The sequence below is a fragment of the Bos taurus genome, chromosome 1 (genome assembly GCF_002263795.3).
Source record: "Bos taurus isolate L1 Dominette 01449 registration number 42190680 breed Hereford chromosome 1, ARS-UCD2.0, whole genome shotgun sequence".
Classification (NCBI taxonomy): domain Eukaryota; kingdom Metazoa; phylum Chordata; class Mammalia; order Artiodactyla; family Bovidae; genus Bos; species Bos taurus.
In genome coordinates this window covers 94,780,914-94,797,775 of record NC_037328.1, presented here as the reverse complement: position 1 = coordinate 94,797,775, position 16,862 = coordinate 94,780,914, and positions in this window count along the sequence as shown.

Sequence of the window (16,862 nt, the reverse complement as noted above, 5' to 3'; positions counted from 1 at the left end):
TTTTTATTATTTTCTAAACACAGCTCATTAATATATGAGAATTCCTGAAGGCAGACACTAGCCAGTGGTGGCACATACATAGGAAATAGAGGAAATACAACTTAGTTGCATTTATCCTCTTTCCTCCTTTCTATCCATCTACAAGTCTGTGCTATGTGCATACTAAGTCGCTTCAGTCCTGTCCCACTCTTTGCAACCCTATGGACGGTAGCCCACCAGGCTCCTCTGTCCAAGGGTTTTTCCAAGAAAAAATACTGGAGTGGGTTGTCATGTCCTCCTCTAGGGGATCTTCCCCACCCAGGGATCGAATCTGTGTCTCCTGTGACTCCTGCATTGCAGGCAGATTCTTTACTGCTGAGCCACCAGGGAAGCCCATCTACAGGTCTATACCACCGCATTTCCGGAATTAAATTAATGAATGCACATGATAAAAACATATGCTGAACCTGATATACATATACATTTGCCTATTTTTTCCAAGACACAAATAAACACAATGCTGAGGCATCTCTGAGAATTTATAGAATTTCAGAATAGAGTTATAAAAGGCAGTGAGGGGTATGAGGAAGAGCACTGACATCTAGTTCTAGGTAATTATTAACCAATCATGTGATCTTGAGCTTCTTTGATCTAGGTTCCCTCCTCTGTAAATGTAGGATTGTGTTAATAACAATAGCTACTATTTCTTGACCACATACTTTTGCTAGTCACTGCTGAAGGGGTGATAAGCAAAATTACTACCTCAGGCTAAGAGAGAAGATAAGAGAGGTTAAGTAAATTGCTCAGAGTTCCATGTATTATGGACTTTGATACATAGTTACCAAAGTTTTACTCCTTAACCTTCATTAGGTGATCTCTTATGTTCTTTCAGCTATACCCCTCTAAATAAATATGTATTCTTTTTTAAATCAAGAACTGAAAGGAAGATGTAAGTTGACTTTCACAAGCAACACTATACATTTTTAAACAGCCTAAGGTATTTTTAGGTTCTTGTTAGGCTGAGCGACTTCACTTAATGGCAACCCACTCCAGTGTTCTTGCCTGGAGAATCCCAGGGACGGGAAGCCTGGTGGGCTGCCATCTATGGGGTCACACAGAGTTGGACATGACTGAAGTGACTTACTTTACCTTAGGCTTAACATCCTGTTAACTCCTGTTGAAACTGACTAAGAAAAAGAGTCAAGAGACTTAGCTGCCAAGGGAAGAATCTGTGATTAGTGGTGAACATGCTTAGAACAGTGTAGTGCTAAGGCAGAGACCCTGGGGTAGGGTCTGCAGCAGCAGTGAGGGAACACTAAGCACATGGTGGCGGGAGCAGAGCTATGGAATAGAACTAAAATTCCTGTGGTTATAGAACAGCAGGAACAGGACTGGCAACTGCAGAGAGGTCCCAGCAGCATCAGCAGCAGCATCAGAAACAACTGTGGAGTATTTTTATGTACCAGGCCATGGTCTAACTATTTTATGTACATTATTTTATTTAATCTTTTTTGGTTAATATAGTTCTACTTTTACTATGGATAAATGAATATATTTATAAAAATAGTCTCATACAATATTAAATTTTTGTCACCTGCTTTTATAATTTCACATACTTGAATACCTTCCCCCTGTCTTTGAAAACAGAGTTTTTCAAATTGTCTGTGAAGGACCAGGGTCTTTCCCAATCCTTTCAGACCAATATGTTGTTAAGTGACTCTGCTCGTGCTCTTGAACATCACAGCAATGTTAAACTGGTATTAAAGTTTATAAATGCTTACTCACAATTCCTGTATTTATCTCACTGTGAATTGATAACAGTTTATTGACTGGTTCTAATATACAGATCACACTTTAGGTAGCACTGTTTTGAAGCCCCTAAAATTATTGCATAGTATGAGGGAAAACCAACTTGCTAACCAATCCTGTTGGGTGGGGATATAAGAAAGCACTGTTCCACAGCAATCACTCCATTGAGTGGCTCTACTAATTTTATTGCTTTGAGAAACAAGGCCTTTGTTGTGAATATACTACACCTTTGTAATAAAATCAACTCCCCATAGCATGATACCAATTACAAAAACTTGTATTTCAATTTAGTCAGTTAGCAGTTAAGTCTTCAGTTTTGTTTACCCTACCTCTGACATTTGCCTTCTTTTTTACTGCCATCATCCTGTTGGAGACCATAGAATCATGATTCCTGGACTATTTTAAAGGCCGTCTTAATTGTCTCCTTGCCAGCAGCATCTTTTCTCTTTTTCTTCATTTGAAAAATGAAGTGAGCAGAGACTGATTTTAAGGTGTTCTCTAGTTTTAATAGGCCATCATTTATCCCCTGCAGTTCTTATCAACACTGGCTTTGTTTCTGCCCAAAATAGCATATCCTAAATTTTCCATTAGAGTCTTTGCTACAAACATAATTTTGAAAGGAAGTACAACCTGGAGATCAGCAACTGAGATTTGAAACCAGGCTGAATATACTGACAATTGAGAAACTGTATCTTGGCTACTCTGCATTGATGTTTTCTGCTCTTTAATTTGGCACTACAGTACTCAAGGTAATTAATATTTCTGTAGTTCTAGGAAGGTAATCTCTAAGGGTAATGAAAAATAATAAGAACCATATAGAAATAATGAAAAACATAAACTTAAATCCAGAGTATTAGTACTTTTTAATTGCTTGAAATATAAAAGTAGTAATAAGTTTTATAATCAATATAATCTGTTTTTTAGTTTGATAAGTGTATATATAATATTTAAGAAGATCTGATATCTGGAATGTGAGATCAAGTGGGTCTTAGGAAGCATCACTAAAAGCAAAGCTAGTGGAGGTGATAGAATTCCAGTTGATCTATTTCAAATCCTAAAAGATGATGCTGTGAAAGTGCTGCACTCAATATGTCAGCAAATTTGGAAAACTCAGCAGTGGCCACAGGACTGGAAAAGATCATTTTCACTCCAATCCCAAAGAAAGGCAATGCCAAAGAATGCTCAAACTACCGCACAATTGCACTCATCTCACATGTTAGTAAAGTGATCCTCAAAATTCTCCAAGCCAGGCTTCAGCAATACATGAACTGTGAACTTCCAGATGTTCAAGCTGGATTTAGAAAAGGCAGAGGAACCACAGATCAAATTGCCAACATCCGCTGGATCATCAAAAAAGTAGAGAGCTCCAGAAAAACACCTACTTCTGCTTTATTAACTATGCCAAAGCCTTTGACTGTATGGATCACAATAAACTGTGGAAAATTCTGAAGGAGATGGGAATACCAGACCACCTGACCTGCCTCTTGAGAAACCTGTATGCCAGTCAGGAAGCAACAGTTAGAACTGGACATGGAACATCAGACCGGTTCCAAATAGGAAAAGGAGTATGTCAAGGCTGTATATTGTCACCCTGTTTATTTAACTTATATGCAGAGTACATCATGAGAAATGCTTGGCTGGATGAAGCACAAGCTGGAATCAAGATTGCCGGGAGAAATATCAATAACCTCAGATATGCAGATGACACCACCCTTACAGCAGAAAGTGAAGAAGAACTAAAGAGCCTCTTGACGAAAGTGAAAGAGGAGAGTGAAAAAGTTGGCTTAAAGCTCAACATTTAGAAAACTAAGATCATGGCATCCAGTCCCATCACTTCATGGCAAATATACGGGGAAACAGTGGAAACAGTGGCTAACTTTATTTTGGGGGGCTCCAAAATCACTGCAGATGGTGATTACAGCCATGAAATTAAAAGACGTTTACTCCTCTTAAGGAAAGTTATGACCAACCTAGACAGCATATTAAAAAGCAGAGACATCACTTTGTCAACAAAGGTCCATCTAGTCAAGGCTATGGTTTTTCCAGTGGTCATGTATGGATGTGAGAGTTGGACTGTGAAGAAAGCTGAGTGCCAAAGAATTGATGCTTTTGAACTGTGGTGTTGGAAAAGACTCTTGAGAGTCCCTTGGACTGCCAGGAGATCCAACCAGTCCATGCTAAAGGAGATCAGTCCTGGGTGTTCATTGGAAGGACTGATGTTGAAGCTGAAACTCCAATACTTTGGCCACCTGATGCGGAGAGCTGACTCATTGGAAAAGACCCTGATGCTGGGAGGGATTGGGGGCAGGAGGAGAAGGGGATGACAGAGGATGAGATGGTTGGATGGTATTACCAACTCAATGGATATGGGTTTGAGTAGACTCCAGGGGTTGGTGACGGACAGGGAGGCCTGGCGTGCTGCGGTTCATGGGGTCACCAAGAGTCAGACACAACTGAATAACTGAACAGAACTGAACTGATATATCAGACATGATTTTTGACTAATATATATGAAAGTTCAATTATATGCTTCAATGTTTAAGTAATAATTAATGTTTAAATTTAATTTGTTTTGATTTAGTATCTCATAATAATTCATGTTTAAATAATTAGTGCAGTAAGTTAGCATTGAACAAAGTACCTATAGGAGTGAGAGTTCCTTTCTATAAAAAGCTCCATGATGTTGAAGATCCCATCAGCACTCCCACCGTTGCCCTTAAGGAAGTAGGCCATTTTGTGTTTCAGAAGATTGGAAGGAAGAAGGAGAAGACAGAGATCAATTCCCTGAGGTGAAGATGTATTCAAGTCTGGCTTTGGTGGCATTTTTCCTGAAATATGATGGAGGCAGTCCTGAGCGTGAGGAAGATCTCAGACCCATGCAGCTCCCCAGGAGATGGAAGAAATGAGGCAGCTGCTGAATAGGAGCAGTTTGGAGAGGACTGGGGATTGAAACGAAGTGTCTTGATTTGTAGAATAGATGATATTCTTTTTCAAGTATGGTATTAAAAGAGTAGGTGTGCTTCCCTGGTGGCTCAGTGGTAAAGAATCCGCCTGCCAATGCAGAAGACTTAAGAGATGCAAGATATATCCCTGGGTGGGGAAGAGACCCTACAAGAAGGAAATGGCAACCCACTCCAGTATTCTTGCCTGGAAAATCCCATGGACAGGGGAGCCTGGCAGGCTAAAATCCATTGCGTTGCAAAGAGTCGGACATGTTTTAGCAATTAAACAACAACATGAAAAGAGTAGAGGTGACTGCCTGTAAATAATTTATGCAGGCATCAATAATTAACATCCCAGAGGTGATCAAAGGATTTGGACTGAAGACCCAAATCCTTTCCCCCAAATTTTCTGATGTTGTATATTATGACCCAGATTGTTTATGATCCTAGAGAGAGGTGGAGCCTGTCTGCCTTACATGAATTCTCCTATATAATCAGCTAAACTTCCCACCAATTCTGTTGAGTAGAAAGCTTAGGCAGGGATCCCTAATTAAGAACAATAAAGAAAATGACGTTTTTTTTTTTTTGAACCCAGGATTGTGAAGCAGATTCACATCCTTTACAAATATAGTGGAGCCCAGTGTACTCTGACTCAGCCTGAACTGTTAAGACCTACTGAAAAGGAAGACCACTGTGGCATTACTGGTTCCTGACAGAGTGTGTCCACATTTTGAGAGGAGATACAGAAAAAGACCACCAAGTGAAACAGGTAGAGGTAAAGACCAATAATGTGATGTGAGCCAAAGATGATAAACTAGAACCTAGTCCTTTATTCCTATGGTCTAGGAAACAAAGCCTATCCTTAAATCAACTTCTTCTGGTTCAAGAAAAGGAACTGTGCCACAGTAAGAAAACTTTTTTGTGTTTTGAGGTCTAAAGTATAGTCTGGAAATCAAGTCAGACCTTGCTTAAGACAGTAACAAAGTCTGTTTTACTAGAAATTCTTTTCCCTATATGTTGATAATCAAACATATATTTGGTTTTTCTTTAGAAAACTAAGATAGTAAATATATTCATTACAGTTCTAACAAGATAATGTAGTAGACTAACAGACTGAAAACTCATCTATTTTTGTTTTGAGATTTATACTATTACTTGTAAAGTTTATGGATAAATGAGTTAATATCTAATTAAATATTATTAAAACTTTAGTTCATAAATATATAAATTGTGGTTTCTACCTTAAGGTATTTCCAGAGTCTCCAGGAAATGGGCCTTTTAACTTATGTTCCTTATTTTTAAAGCATGAGAAGATATTTGTACTTGTTACTTGGGAGAGAGTTGGTAAAAGACCCTGGATGTTCATGGGAAAGGGCCAGGATGTATATTATTGGTAGCAGGAAGTCAAAGGTTTGGTAAGGAAAATGGCACAATTAGGACTGTTTTGTTTTCCCAAGTTTTAAATTATAAAAGTAATCCAGGTTTACAATTTTAAAAAATCAAACAGTACAGGAATGCTGTCTAAAAATATTTACTATATAAGATATTGGCTTTTAATTTCACATTGGTGTTCCCAAGAGCAGTGATTTAATATATACCAATTCTGTGGTCAGTCACATTCATGAAAAAAAAGAAAAGAAAACAGAAAAAAGATTCTAATTAGGAAAATGAACAATGTAATTTGAAAATACTGATAAACATTTCAAGTCTATGATATTATACATAATAGCTCCATTTAATCTTCAAAAAGAGAAACATGCAAAATGTTAATAAAAAATTAAAGGAAATTATGCTTAATGAAGGAGAAAATAGCCTAATATTTTAATAGGCTCTATAAAATAAGTTCAACTGTGTGTGAAAGAGTAGGTAAAAATAATGAGAGACAAAGCATTAGTGTTTGATTTTTTTTTCATGTCTGTGACTATATCAAGCACCATCATTTTCATGCTAGTATGCATTAGGAACATATTTTTTATTTTATATATATTAATGTAAAATTACCTATTATGGATGGTGAGCATGCAATTTTGCCTTGTGAACTCCAGCTGTAAGTAAAGGAAAGCACTGTGATGAAATGGAGGTTGTCAAAACAGAGCTCACTAAACTCTGAGCTCAATGGTAGCAAAGGCCACACCACCAAGTTGTTTGACAGTTTTACCCTCAGCGCCTAGCACAGTGTCCAGTGTATAATAAGTACCTAAAAAATTGTCAAATACATAGTAATAGTAATGTCTAACATTGATTGCTTTCTATGTGTTATTACTCTAAGCACTGACATCATTTTATACAAATCTTGAAAAAAAAACTCACAGACTACTTCATGAATTACTTTATTCACTATAGGGCAAAGGTTAAGAACTTCTGGAATTACCCAAATGCCTGAATTTTAGGTTTCCTGTGATTTACCTTTGTTGTCCAAAATATGGAATTTCTTTTCCTGTGAGTGGCTCTCTGGTCTTTGGCATCTTGAAAGTGAAAGTGAAGTCGCTCAGTCGTGTCCAACTCTTTGCTAGCCATGGACTGTAGCCCACCAGGTTCCTCTGTCCATGGGATTCTCCAGGCAAGAATACTGGAGTGGGTTGCCATTTCCTTCTCCCGGGGATCTTCCGGACCCAGGGATTGAACCCAGGTCTCCCACATTGCAGGCAGATGCTTTAACCTCTGCGCCACCAGGGAAGCCCTTAAATACAAGAATACAGTCTCTCAGAAAACCTCCTATAGAGACACAAAACTTCAGATCCAAGTATTAACATCAAAGATTTCAAAGGGAGGAAAGGAAGCCAGGTTGAAAGAAGCAGGGGGAGGAGGCGGGAAAGGGGTGGCCTTACAGACATCTCTTGCCACCTACAGATACCCAGGCGTTATGGGACTTTTCCCTGGGCCTCCAGAGAAGGGAGGACTGGAACTCGGCCCTACCAGAAATCAGACCAGACCAGAATCAGAATTCGAGTTCTCTGCCAAGAGGAGGTGATCAGTTTCCAATCCTCAGCTCAGGCTGAGGGCCCTTCGACCAGATTCCTGCGTCCAAGACCGGGGCACTAGAAAAACGGGGAAGGATAGGAAGGGTTAAGGAGAGGAAAGAGAGGGGGAAGGGGAGAGAGGTCCATGAAGTCTCTTGTTCCTTACCGGTCAGGGCACTCTGGCCAGTTGTCCACGTCAGGAGGAGACCAGGGACAAAAGGGTCCCAGTTGTGGCCACTGGGTCTGGTCCATTGGCAGGCAAGCTGGCCCCTGAGTACCCCAAATGGTCAGGATGTCAGTCTCAGTGAAGAAGAGTCCCCACCAGAGTCACCATTTGTTGCAGGAAGGAGGACCCCTTCCAGGGCCCGAAACTGGGCTCTTGTCTAATACTCGGAAATGAATTATCCAAGGAGACACATGTGCTGACAAAGCAAGAGATTTTATTGGGAAAGGGCACCTGAGTGGAGAGCAGTAGGGTAATTTCAGGAGCAAAGTCATTGTCTGTTTAAAACTTCTTGAGTCCCAGTGCCTTTGAGTTCATATCCCATAAATTGTGAATTCCTGCACTGGGTGATTCTTTTGTTCTGTTTCTGCTCCAGAACTTATATATCACAACCATAGGAAAAAAGAGAACTGGTAAATTCATAAGGGCAATTTACATGGATAAAAAAATATAAATTTGAGGAATAAACAAAGAAAAAGTTGCAAGGATCTAAAAAATCTGATTTTCTTCTTTTCGAATGCCTCTTTAAAAGATAAGATATTTTAAAAGATTATAACCATAATACCATTATCACACACATGAAAATAATTCCCTAATATCATCAAATATCTAATCTGCATTCATATTTCATTGCTATCCCTTTATTTTAAATACATTTTTATTGAATCTTTTCCTCAAAATTTTATTGTGAACATTTTCATACTGCCAAGTCGAAATAATTTTACAGTGAACACCTATTTTCAGACCATCTAGATGATACCATTAATGTTTTACTATTTCTGGTTTTATCATATATCTCTATATATCTGTGTATATACATTAGTTCATCTGTTTTTTTTTTGTTTACACATTTTAACGTAAATTACAGGACAATTCTGGTGGTGCAGAGGTTAAGAATCTACCTTCCAATGCAGGGGACATGGGTTTGATCCCTGGTCATGGAACTAGGATCCCACACGCCTTTGGGCAACTGGGCCCTCACAGCCACTTGAGAGCCCAAGCTACAATAAAGATCCCACGTGCCACAACTAAAACATGCTGCAGTCAAATAAATAAGTTCAGTTCAGTTGCTCAGTTGTTTCCGACTCTTTGTGAACCCATGAACCGCAGCACGCCAGGCCTCCCTGTCCATCACCAACTCCCAGAGTCTACCCAAACCCATGTCCATCGAGTCGGTGATGCCATCAAACCATCTCATCCTCTGTCATCCCCTTTTCCCCCTGCCCTCAATCTTTCCCAGCATCAAGGTCTTTTCCAATGAGTCAGCTCTCCGCATCAGGTGGCCAAAGTATTGGAGTTTCAGCTTCAACATCAGTCCTTCCAATGAACACGCAGGACTGATCTCCTTTAGCATGGACTGGTTGGGATCTCCTTGCAGTCCATGGGACTCTCAAGAGTCTTCTCCAACACCACAGTTCAAAAGCATCAATTCTTTGGTGCTCAGCTTTCTTTATAGTCCAATTCTCACATCCATACATGACCACTGGAAAAACCATAGCCTTGACTAGACAGAACTTTATTGGGAAAGTAATGTCTCTGCTTTTTAATATGCTCTCTAGGTTGGTCATAACTTTCCTTCCAAGGAGTAAGCATCTTTTAATTTCATGGCTGCAATCACCATCTGCAGTGATTTTGGAGCCCAGAAAAACAAAGTCAGCCACTGTTTCCACTGTTTCCCCATCTATTTGCCATGAAGTGATGGGACTGGATGCCATGATCTTAGTTTTCTGAATGTTAAGCTTTAAGCCAACTTTTTCACTATAAATAAGTACATTTAAAAAAAAAAAAAAAAGTGAATTATTGACATCAGTACAAATGAACAAATCTCAAGTATATATTGAGTTTAACAAACATATCTGAAACTCAAACTGCTATCAAGATACAGAATATTGTCACTGCCATCATGCCCCTCCCCAATTATTCCCTATCTCCATATCCTAATGGAGAAGGCAATGGCATCCCACTCCAGTACTCTTGCCTGGAAAATCCCATGGATGGAGGAGCCTGGTGGGCTGCAGTCCATGGGGTTGTGAAGAGTCGGACATGACTGAGTGACTTCACTTTCACTTTTCACTTCCATGCATTGGAGTAGGAAATGGCAACCCATTCCAGTGTTCTTGCCTGGAGAATCCCAGGGACAGGGGAGCCTGGTGGGCTGCTGTCTATGGGGTCACACAGAGTTGGACATGACTGAAGTAATTTAGCAGCAGCAGCAGCAGCCATTCCCTAAGAGATAACCACTGTTCTGATTTTTTTTCCCAGAACAGATTAGATTTTACTGTTCTTAAACCTTATATAAAGAGCTTTCTTCTTTTGTGTGAAGCTTTTTTACACTTATCATAATGATTTTGAGTGTCAGATATCCATATTGTTGTGGGATTCAGCAAATCATTCCTTTTTACCTACTGAATAATATTATCTTGTATGAATATACCACAGTTTGTTTATACAGTCTCTGATGGACACCTGGGCTGTTTCCAGTTTGGGGACATTATGAATAAAGCTATGAAAAATCTTATACAAATCTTTTATTGTGGTCAGATGTACTGATTTTTCCTAAGTATTAATGTCATAGGGTAGGCACATATTTAATTTGGTAGAAAACTGTCAGATCTTTTTCCAAAGAGCTTGGCGCTTTTTATATCCACCAATAATGGTTGGTGTGATTTTCTCACATCATCACCAAAATTTGGTATTATCAGTCTTTTTTATTTCAGTTCAGTTCAGTCACTCAGTCGTGTCCAGCTCTTTGCGACCACGTGGACTGCAGCACGCCAGGCTTCCCTGTCCACCACCAACTCCTGGAGCTTGCTCAAACTCATGTCCTTGAGTTGGTGATGCCATCCAACAATCCATCTCTCAGATCTAATCCCTTGAATCTATTTCTTTCTTCCACTGTATAATCGTAAGGGATTTGATTTAGGTTAAACCTGAATGGTCTAGTGGTTTTCTCTACTTTCTTCAATTTAAGTCTGAATTTAGCAATAAGGAGTTCATCATCTGAGCCACAGTCAGCTCCTGGTCTTGATTTTGCTAACTGTATAGAGCTTCTCCATCTTTGTCTGTGAAGAATATAATCAACCTGATTTTAGTACTGACCATCTGGTGATGTCCATGTCTAGAATCTTGTGTTGTTGGAAGAAAGTGTTTGCTGTGACTAATGTGTTCCCTTGGCAAAATTCTGTTAGCCTTTGCCCTGCTTCATTTTGTACTCCAAGGCCAAACTTGCCTGTTACTCCAGGTATCTCTTGACTTCCTACTTTGGCATCCCAGTTCCCTATGATGAAAAGGACATCTTTTTTTTTGGTGTTAGTTCTAGAAGGTCTTGTAGGTCATCACAGAACCATTCAACTTCAGCTTCTTTGGCATTAGTGGTTGCGGCATAGTCTTGGATTACTGTTATATTGAATGGTCTGCTTTGTAAATGAACAGAGATCATTCTGTTGTTTTTGAGATTGCACCCAAGTACTGTATTCTGGACTCTTGTTGACTATGAGGGCTACTCCATTTTTCTAAGGGATTCTTGACCACAGTAGTAGATATAATAATGGTCAAATAAATTAAATTCGCCCATTCTGGTCCATTTTAGTTCACTGATTCCTAAAATATTGATGTTCACTTTCGCCATCTCCTGTTTGACCACTTCTAATTTACCTTGATTCATGGACCTAACATTCCAGGTTTCTATGCAAATATTATTCTTTACAGCATTGGACTTTACTTCCATAACTAGTCACATCTACAACTGGGTATTGTTTTTGCTTTGGCTCCATCTCTTTTTTCTTTCTGGAGTTATTTCTCCACTCTTCTCCAGTAGCATATTGGGCACCTACCGACCTGGGGAGTTCATCTTTCAGTGTCATATCTTTTTGCCTATTTTAATACTTTCCATGGGGTTCTCAAGGCAAGAATACTAAGTGGTTTGCCATTCCCTTCTCCAGTGGGCCACGTTTTGTCAGAACTCTCCACCATGACCTGTCTGCCTTGGGTGGCTCTACACAGTGTGGCTCATAATTTCATTGAGTTAGCCAAGGCTGTGATCCTTGGTTAGTGTGGTTAGTTTTCTGTGACTGTGGTTTTCATTCTGTCTGACCTCTGATGGATAAGGATAAGAGGCTTGTGGAAGCTTCCTGATGGGAGAGAGAGAGACTGTGGGGGAATCTGGGTCTTTTTTATTTATCAGTCTTTTTACATTCTAATAAGTGTATAGTGTTATTTCATTTTGATGTTTATTTCCATATCTCTGATGACTAATGACACGGAGCACTTTTTTTTTATGTGCATCTTGGTCATTACCATTAGTTTGCATCCTTTGGTGAAGTGTCTGTTTAAATTTTCCAGATTTAGATCTATCATTTATTACTTTTTTTTTTTTGATTGTCAGTTTTTTGTTCTTTCTTTCCCCTTTTCCTGCCTCCTTCTGGTTTCAATGTTTTTGAATTTTGTTGTTTTAGTTGCTCAGTCATGTCTGACTTACTGTGCAATCCCATGGACTGCAGCCCACGAGCCTGCTCTGTCCATGGGATTTCCCAATTTTTCTTTGCCTCTTTGCATTTTTACTTATGCCTCTTTGAATTCTTAATTTAGTGTTTTCTCTAGGGATTACAGTATATAGTCAACTTTCATACTCTACTTCACATAACATGTGCTATGGTCTCAATGTTTGCATCCTTGCAAAATTCATATGTAAAAATCTCAATGCCCAATGTAATAGTGTTAGAATGTAGGGCCTCTGGAAGGTGCTTATGTCATGAGGGTGAAGCCCTCATGAATGGGATTGTTTTTCTTAAAAAAGAGACTGCAGAGAGATCTCTTACCCCTTCTACCATGTGAGGATACAGTCAGAAATCAGAGGTCTGCAACCTGGAAGAAGGTCTTCACCAGAACCTCACCATGCTGTAACCCAGATTTTGGACTTTCAGCCTACAGAGCTGTGAGCAATAAATTGCTGCCATTTATATACCACCCAGTCTCTGTTACTTTTGTTCTAACAGCCTAAACAGATTAAAACAACATGTGCAAACTTTGCAACCATATGAGTTCATTTACCATCTCCTGTCTTTCTTTTTTAAAAATATAATTTATTTTTAGTTGTACTGGGTCTTCACTGCTGTGTGTATTTTTGTTGTTTGGTCTCTCAGTCGTGTCCAACACTTTGTGACCCCATGGACTGCAGCACACAAGGCCTCCCTGTCCATCACCATCTCCCAGAGCTTGCTCAAACTCATGTTCATTGAGTTGGTGATACCATCCAACCATCTCACCCTCTGTCATCCCCTTCTCCTCCTGACTTCTATCTTTCCCTGCATCATGGTCTTTTCAAATGAGTCAGCTCTTAGCATCAGTTAGCCAAAGTATTGGAGTTTCAGCTTCAGCATCAGTCCTTCCAAAGAATATTCAGGACTGATTTCCTTTAGGATGGACTGGTTTATCTCTTTGCAGTCCAAGGAACTCTCAAGAGTCTTCTCCACCACCACAGGTCAAAAGCATCAATTCTTTGGCATTCAGCCTTCTTTATGGTCCAACTCTTACATACATACATACATGATTACTGGTAAAACCATAGCTTTGACTAAACACACCTTGTCGGCAGAGTAATCGTCTCTGCTTTTTAATATGCCGTGCGTGAGCTTTCTCTAGTTGTGGACAGTGGGGGGTACCCTTTATTGTGGTGTGCAGGCTTCTCATTGGTCTTCTCTTGTTGAGGAGCATAAGCTCTAGGTGCATCAGCTTCAGTAGTTGTGGTATGCAGGCTTAGTTGTTCTGTGCCATGTGGAATCTTCCCAGACCAGGAATCAAATCTGAGTCCTCTGCTTTGGCAGGAAGATCATTATCCACCCTACCACCAAGAAAGTCCACTATCTCCTGCCTTACCTTATGCTGTAGTTGTTATATGTATATTTCATTTCTATTTCACCCTATAGAAAAGGCTATAATTTTTGTTTTAAGAAGTTATATGTGTTTTAAAGAAATAAATAGATTTCAATTACATTTACTCAATTATTTACCATTTCTTAAAGTTCTTCATTTCCTCCTGAGGATTAACGTTTCCAGGTAGAATCATCAGCCTGAAAAACTTTCTTTAGCATTTCTTGTAATGTCAGTGTGCTAGCAATTAATTCTTAGTTTTCCTTTATTTGAAAATGTCTTTATTTTGCCTTCATTCTGGGAGGATATTTTCACTGGATATAGAATTTGGGTACTAACTAAAAAAACTAAAACTAAAAACTACTAAGTTTTTTCTTTCAATATTTGTTTAATGTTGTACCACTGATCTCCTGGTCTCCACAGTTTCTAATGAGAAGTCAGTATTATTTGCAAATTGTTGTCCTCTTATTTGTAATGTGTCTTTTTTCCCCCATGGCTGCTTTTAAGATGTTGCCTTTTCTTTGGATTTCAACAATTTGACCATGATATGCAAGCCATTCTTTGTATTTATCTTAATTCATCTTGAAATAGAAACTTTTTCTTCTGGCAAAAGCTATGTCTTTTGTCAAATTTGAGAACATTTTGGTCATTGTTTCTTAAAATTATTTTCCCCCTTTATCTCTCTCCTTCTGGGATGTCAATTATATGTTATACTTTCCCACAGGTTCCAAAAACTCTCATTGTTTATCCAAAAATTTTCTCTTTGTTCTTACAATTGGATACTTTTTATTGATTTATTTTCAAGTTGACTGACTCCATTATATTATTAAGCTCATCATTCTACTTAGTGCAGAAGGGGTAATCTACTATTTAGCCCATTATTATTATTATTAATCATAATCTACTATTTAGCCCACCCTGTTAATTGTTTAGTTTAGGTATTTTATTTTCCTTGCCAAAATTTCCATTTGGTTCTTTTTAAAAGTCATGTTTATTAAAATATTACTCAGTATAGTAAAATTCATGACTTTTGGCAAAGACATACATTTGTGTAACTACTACCAAATCAAGACATGAGTACTTCCATCCATCATCCCAGAGTTCTCTTGTGCCATTTTGCAGTAGACCAACTCCTACCCCTTCGCCCTGTCAACCACTGATATATTTTTTGTCCCTTTATCGTTGTCTTTTTCAGAATGCCACATCAATGGAGTCATACAACATGTTTTTTCTGTTTTTTTTTTTTTTTTCCACTTAATATCATGCTTGTAAGAGTCATCCATTTTGTTGCATGTAAACTGCTGATTATTTTCCCAGGTTTTGTATTTCCTTTTTATGCATTCACTAATGATATACACTTGGGTTTTTTTTCCAGTTTTTAGCGATTTTGAATAAAATTTCCTCAAAGTCTCCTCCCATGCACACCTTTTGGATTACTTCAGGTTGAGTTTTTCCATATGTGTGTGTACATGTAGCATTCTGCCTGCAATTCAGACAGAAGTCACCAAAAGGTCTTTAACTCACCAAAGGTAAATATCTGTATCTGTTAGGATATTTTGTATATAGCGCTCAGTTGAGATATATATTTAGCAAAATTATCTTTAAGTTGAAGCAACACAGTAAATAATATAAGATTGCTTGGATGTTGCCTCCTATATAAATCTATTGTATTATTGCACTTGTTATAATTTTAACTATTAAATAATAAAGGTCTAATTGTTTCACAGCCAGTTTGGGATGAGCTTCATTCATTCCAGTATGCTGTATATGAAAGTGAAAGTTGCTCAGTTGTGTCTGATTCTTTGTGACCCCATGGACTGCAGTCTGCCAGGCTCCTCTTCCCATGGAATTCTCTGGGCAAGAATGCTAGAATGGGTAGCCGTTCCCTTCTCCAGGGGATCTTCCCAACCCAGGGATTGAACCCAGGCCTCCCACATTGCAGGCGAATTCTTTACCGTCTGAGCCACCAGGAAGCCCTATGGTGTATATAGTTTGAATGATATATAAACTGTTCCTCCTCTTGACCACTCCTTCCCATCTCAGTATTTTGCAAGATTTAATTAGTTGCACATCTGGTGCCACTTACTTGTTGCAGTTGTTATAATTTGATGGCAAACCCACTCCTCATCATTGAAGGAGAGATAAAAGATGTGTGTCTGATTAGTCCCAAGATTTTTTTCAGCTGTGCCATGCATGATTCTCTCTGCTTAGGCAACTCCATCTTGGGATTTTTTTGGTCTTACAATTTTTATCACTCTATAGAGAAGAGGCTAGTGATGAGTACTAGTCTTTTTTTAAGATTATTTTAAAAATCTATTATTATTTGACTGGGCTGGGTCTTAGTTGTGGCATGCGCGACCTTTAATTTCAGCATTTGGGCTCTTAGTTGTGCCAGCATGCAGGATCTAGTTCCCTGACCAGGGATTGAAACTGGGTCCCCTGCATTGTGAGTGCAAAGTCTTATGTGCTGGACCACCAGGAAAGTCCCCAATACTAATCTTAAATACAGTTTTATTTTTTTCTGTCCACAAGTAAATTAATGTCTGCTCTTAAATATCTACTCACGCTTTCTTGGGGGAAAAAATCAAGTATCAGTACTAACAGATGTTGCATGTAAATTGTTAGCAAGTAATGACTACAACTCAGATGATTAAGAATTTTGTAACAGAAAGTTCTGTTATGTTTTAATTTTTACATGCAATTATGATAATTAGCACATTGTAAGAATATAAATCTTTGCTTATTAAAGTTTATTTTTTACTATTTCTTTATCACCATTGGCTTCATTATGTAAATACTAAATATTGAATAAATTAAATGTCAATTTTTTAATTACCATGGTTTATGTTTCTAGTGGGACCTTCAGGTGTTTAGAGATTTTTTGGGGAGTTAACATTCAATGCAAAAGTACTAGACAGTGTATAACTCCAGAGTTGAATTTTAAGATTCCCTAATATGCATACTATCTTGTTATCTGAAGTAATAAATAAGCTATAATCTTGAGAGTGGGAAAAAAAAAAGACTCTCAAAACTCTCATACATAAGACTGGTATTACTGGGTCTTTTGGCAATTGTGTTCAA